This window comes from Pantherophis guttatus, chromosome 15 (genome assembly GCF_059756535.1).
Source record: "Pantherophis guttatus breed Tessera chromosome 15, ASM5975653v1, whole genome shotgun sequence".
NCBI classification, from domain to species: Eukaryota; Metazoa; Chordata; class Lepidosauria; order Squamata; family Colubridae; genus Pantherophis; species Pantherophis guttatus.
In genome coordinates this window covers 11,571,798-11,577,368 of record NC_142077.1, presented here as the reverse complement: position 1 = coordinate 11,577,368, position 5,571 = coordinate 11,571,798, and the positions used below count along the sequence as shown (strand labels likewise).

At 47.3% G+C, this 5,571-nt stretch overlaps 1 long non-coding RNA gene across 1 annotated transcript; it reads right to left on the bottom strand.

Moving 5' to 3' along the window:
• Positions 1-867: 867 nt before the first annotated feature.
• Positions 868-3,361, bottom strand: LOC148111894 (uncharacterized). The gene is made up of 2 exons (XR_015729961.1): positions 3,322-3,361; positions 868-1,260 (listed from the first exon to the last, which is right to left on the bottom strand). It is a non-coding gene; the product is annotated as an uncharacterized LOC148111894 (long non-coding RNA).
• Between the last annotated feature and the right edge of the window lie 2,210 nt (positions 3,362-5,571).

Genomic DNA, 5,571 nt, shown 5'->3' with positions numbered 1-5,571 from the left:
GCAGAAGCCCATATCCCATGTTGCTCAGCCACCTCTTTCCATGCACTCAGGGGGGGAAACCAAAGCCCAGACCCACAGAGAAAGCCCAGGATGGCCAGGAAGGAGGAGGGGATCTGGGGCATTCCTGGGAGACGTCAATGCGGAGAAGCAGCCAAAGATTCTTACTTACTTACTTAGCAACGACAACAACTGCTTTGATGCCAGGAAAATCTCACTCTGGAAAGACACCCATATTTTGGGGCAGCTGGGGTGGCGGAGGGGCTGCACTCCCTGCCCAAAAGGTTCGCCATCACAGTCCTCAAACATCAACTGTCATTTTATGTAAATCTTCATCCATTGTGTTGTAGGAAAGACAGGACCAGGCCAAGCTCTTCAATGTAGGAAAGCTTTATTTGCGCAGGTTCAAACAGCAAAAGCATATCAAAATGTTTGAACCCCGAAGGATTTGCAAGAACAAGCATTTATACTTCTGAATACGTGTACATAAGCAAGGGTGTTACCTTTGACATATATGGTAAGATAGGGAACTAGAAAACACTTGCTACAGACCTTTGGTATTGATAATTAGGAGAAGGGAGTAACATATGTTATCACAGTATTACATGGACAGGATGTTAAGATGAATGACAGGATACGTCTGTCTGGGTCAGCTAGATGAAAATACTTTCTTGCCAATACAGCTGTTTTTACCAACCAGAGAAGAGGAACTACTTGTCTTGACCAAACTTATATTTGCTAACAATGGTACAGACCAAAGTTTGGCCTATCTCAATTGGAATTGATAGTATATGTACGAATATGGGTAATTTTGTGCCTAAGAACAACAACAGTAATAATATACATACTAAGGGTTTTTTCTTCTTCTTCTGGAACTTTATTTTACAAAATCAGGGATTTTATTGTAGTACAATAAATTTTAGTAGTAAGCTTTCTAATCTTCTAATTTTCAGCTCTTCTTCCATCCCTTAAGGGCAGATTCTTCATCCTGGAATCATGTTTTGGCTCTAATGTTACTTTATCTTGCTCGATGAAAGAAATAAAGTTTTGAATGTAAGTAGAGATCAGGAAATCTCTACTTTCTCCGTCTCTGCCATGGATGGTCTGAGAAAGTCAGTGTCTCACCTCCTCAGTCGCTCCGTGAAGTCCTTTCTCATATTCTCCTTTTCTTCGATCAAAGCCCTTTTCTCACTTACGAGGCTCTCAATTTTATGCTGGAGTTCCAGTCTCTCGTTCCTCATCACACTTGTGTTTGTTTCTTTTCTGTAAGTTTAGAAGACCGGAGAGAAATTAGCCTTCTAAGTTTTTTGCTTCGATCACCAAGCATAATTACTGTAAATTCTCAATTATTTTTTCCCTTCATTTGCTTCTATCTTATATACATAAACATACACACACACACAGATATACACTTATTTCCTTTTGACCGCCCAAAAAACGGCTAGGGCTTCTTTTTTGGGGTGGGGGTCATATTTCCAGTCCCAGGAGGCATGGATAAGTTGCCCCTCACACCTCCTTGCCTAACTGTCTTACCAGCAGCTTACTCTGTGAAACAGCTGATCTGCGGGTGGGCTGCTGCCGGCAGCTCCAAGGAGCACGGCCGCTTTTGCAGCCTCAATCTACAGGCTCCGGGCACACAGCTACGCTGAGCCTGGCGGTCTTTGGGCCCAGCAGCCTCCAGTACCTTCCGCCGGAGCTACTCCACGCAGAGATGAGAAGAGAGCTACAGCACCTGTCAGGGCCCGAAGTGAGCCAGGCTCAGCATGGCTGTAAGCCCGATGCCGGCAGCACCGAATAGGCAGGCAGGCCAGCGCTCAGCAGCCCAAAGGCAGCAGTGGGCGAGGCGACATAGGCAGCACAGCTCCACCGGCGGCTGCTCCAAAAGGGGCCCTGGCAGACTGGCAGCCCAGCAGGGCTGATGAGAGCAGAGCTGCCAGGAGGGCAAAGAGGCCCCGTGACACCAGCAGCAACAGGGGCAGCTGCTTGGCGGCCAGTACGGGGCATGCCGCAGCCGAGACATGCCCAGCAGTAGCTGAGCCAGTAGGCAGGGTGAGTGAGAAGCGCCCCACTGGCCAGCCACTGAAGCTCCGCCACTGCGAGAGAGAAGGAGAGAGGGAGAGAGAGAGATCCGATCCAACCTCGGAGGGCTGGTGGTGATGTTCCCTCCCTCCCTCCCTCCCTCCCTCCCTCTCTCTCTCTCTCTCTCTCTCTCTCTCTCACACACACACACACACACACACACACACACACAGGTCCCTCACCCCCCCATCCCCCCATGGCAGCCTCATCCCTTCACTAACCTGCTTTCCAGCTCCGTTCTCGGCTGAGCACGTGGGGCAAGAAGTCTGTGGGACTCTGGTAAAAAAAACCCACCATAATTGAGACCTTCCAACTTTTCATGCAAAAAAAAAAAATCTCGCAAAGTTTGAAGGTCTCAACTGTTTCTTTTACTGGAGTCCCAGACTTCTGTCCGTTCCCTGCATGCGCAGCGGAGAACGGAGCTGGAAAGCAGGTTAGTGAAGGGATGAGGCTGCCTTGGGGGTGGGAGTGGGAGGGGGGCTGAGGGACCCCTGTTTGTGTGTGTGTGTGTGTTTGTGTGTGTGTGTGTTTGTGTGTGTGTGTGTGACAGAGAGGGAGAGAGAGAGCACATTGCTGCCAGCCCTGGATAACTCTCCGAGGTTGAATCTCTCTCTCTCTCTCATACACACACACACTGTCCTTTATTTGGGATCGCAGCACAGAGGCCTCTCCCAAAAGCTGAAGCCTTCGGATGGAACATTTTGGGGACGTCCTGTGGTCCCAAGGAAAGAACAATTGGTAGGAAAATGTGGGGGGGGAGGAGGAGGTTGCTCCGAAGCGACAGCAGAGCGTTGCACTTGGGAGGCTCCACGGGTAATACCGGTATTGAATTGCACGTCCTGCTCCAGTGAGAGTGGGGGCATGCAGGGGGCTCGGTGGCCAGGGAAGACGGGGTTTTGGGGTGCAAAGGAAGAAGGGATGATCTCCCTCCTCCATTTCGCTGCAGGGTCGCCATGGAGCTCATGCAGGGGAGCGTGACTGCTGGCGAAGGGAGCCCTGGCAGGCCGGCGGCTGGGGAGGTGCTCCAAAGATCTGGGCCAAGTTGCCCGGCCCTCGCTGGCTCAGCTGATTCATGGGCTGCAATTAAGGGGCCGAGCCTCCATGGAGTGACTGGGGAAGGGAGGGGCTGCCTCCTGTGCTGGCCACGCCCTCCCCTTCACTTATATTAGGCCCACCCCAAAAAAATCAGGCTAGGACTTATTTTTGGGGAAGGTCGTATTTTCGGGGAAACACGGTATTTCTTACCTGTCCAGTTGTTCCCGCAGCTCTTGGATCTCCCTGAGGAACTCCTGGTTCTCCCCAGCTTCCTTCAGAACCCTGCAGTGGAGATGGAGGTTTTGTTGCTCCAACATCTGGATTCTGTAAAATAGGAAGACAAGAGGGAAATGAGCCCCCTCAGGTCTTCACCCGAATCATCAAACCCTTTTAAAATGAAAACTAACTAAAATGCCTGGCACTTCCTTTGTTTTACCCAGCCTTACTTTTTAATTACTTGAGTTTTGCCATTTCTGTTGCCACAGCTACAGTGCCAAGTTCTTCTCACAGGAACCAAAGCAGGAAGGATTTCAATGATTTATTAGGCACTTCAGAAATGCTCAGGAAAACTGACAAATCGGTAGATCCTATCTACATCTCCAGCATATTCTGAAGGGATTTGATTCGCTTCTTCAGTCTTCACAACATTATTTAAGTGCAAATGAATGAAGTTTTACTTTCAGTATTTAGCATTTCATAATCTATAAGTACCACAAAGGAATCTTCAGATCTTAAAACCTTTTTTTCCCCCTTTTTTTGGCTTTCATACCAGAAAAGGCACCAACCAATTCAAAAGAATTTCCAAACTTTCTAATGGGGACAGAAGGGGGAGAAGACTGAACTGGGGAGAGCCGAGGGGGAGCCGAGAACTGAGGTCAGTGAGCAGCAGAGGAGGAGATCAAAGCAGGGACCTCCTAAATTCAGAGGATTTGGCCAGGAAAAGTCCCTGTCAAGAGATTCATGATGTCTCCTACCCATCCAGGCAACGTAATTCAACGCAGAACGTTGTGTAATGTGTGTCCAGGGTAGGGAGCTAAGGAGAATTGAAGAGGAAATCCTGGAAGAGAAAGTCAGGGTTTCTCACCTCCGCAGTTTCTCCTCCACCTCCCTGCAGAGTTCTGCGTTCTTCTCCGAAAGCTGGGCATTTTTACTCAGGAGCTCCTCATTCAGGGAGAACGACTTCTGCTTTCTGCTGCTGTAAATAGGAAAACCAGAGAGAAATTAGACCCTTAAGTTTTTTACTTGACTCATCAAACATTTTCTTCCATTGAAAAATATTAAAAATACCTTTATGTTTGTGTCGCTGTATAAATTCAGTGTTGCTATTTCTACCAACAATCCTCTCACCATTTATTGGGTCTTTTAGAAAGGCTCCGTAAAAATGGCCAACGGGTACAGTTTGAGGGACTTTAGATACACCTCCAGGGTAGTCTTAAGGGATTTGATTAGTGACTTAAATATTAAGGCTGAATGTGTTGATAAGAGTTGTTTATAAGAGTTGGATTACTTAAGTTTTTTCTTCAGTATTTAGCAAAGAAAGTCTACGCACCCCTATTAAAAGGCCAGGTTTTGGAAATGTAAAAGAAAAAAATGAGACCAAGATAAATCCCTTCAGAGTACTTCCTCCTTTAACATAACATATAAGATGTACAATTCAAGTCGAAAAACAAACTGAAGTTGTGAGAGAAAACTTCTCTCATGGTTTGCTGTGCCTATTGATTGGCTTTGATTGGTTTCTGGTTTGAATGTTTGAATGAGCCAATCAGAGCGCAGCTGTTGACTCTGAGTTTCCCGGGCTTTGTAACTGACACTCACTCGGCCTATAAGGAGCTGCTCTGGCTGCTGAGAGCACACATTGCACATGGCACATTGCTTTCTTACTACTCTCCCGGGTCCCACACAAGAGCTGCAGTCACTTAGCCTCCTTCTCAGGAAGGAAGATACATTACAGACGCCTTCAGATCTTCTTCCCTAGCCTGACTATTAGAGCCAGGTGATGTCATGGAGGGAGTAAAATGGGGTGAAACTCACTTAACAACGCTCTTGTTTAGCAACCAAATTTTTGGGCTCAATTGTGGTCATAAGTCAAGGACTATCTCTGCCTTCCTCTGCATGGCAGCCTTGTCCTAGTAAACTCCTTCTCCTTTCTGGCACTTTTCCTCTCTGTTAGAGGCACCCAAATAATCCAGACGATATAAAGTTTCCTGCTGGAGCAGGGGGTTGGACTAGATGGCCTCTAAGGTCCCTTCCAGTCTTAGATTGCTGTCCTGTTTCAATGCATCTTCTGAAGCCACTTCTAGTGCCAGGGTTTGTGGTCCTTCCTTCCTCTTCTCTCTCTCTCTCCCTTCCTTCCTCTTTCTTTCTCTCTTTTTCTTTCTTTCTTTCCTATTCTTTCTTTGTCTCTTTCTCTTTCTTTCTTTCTTTCTTTCTTTCTTTCTTTCTTTCTCTCTTTTTTTTCTT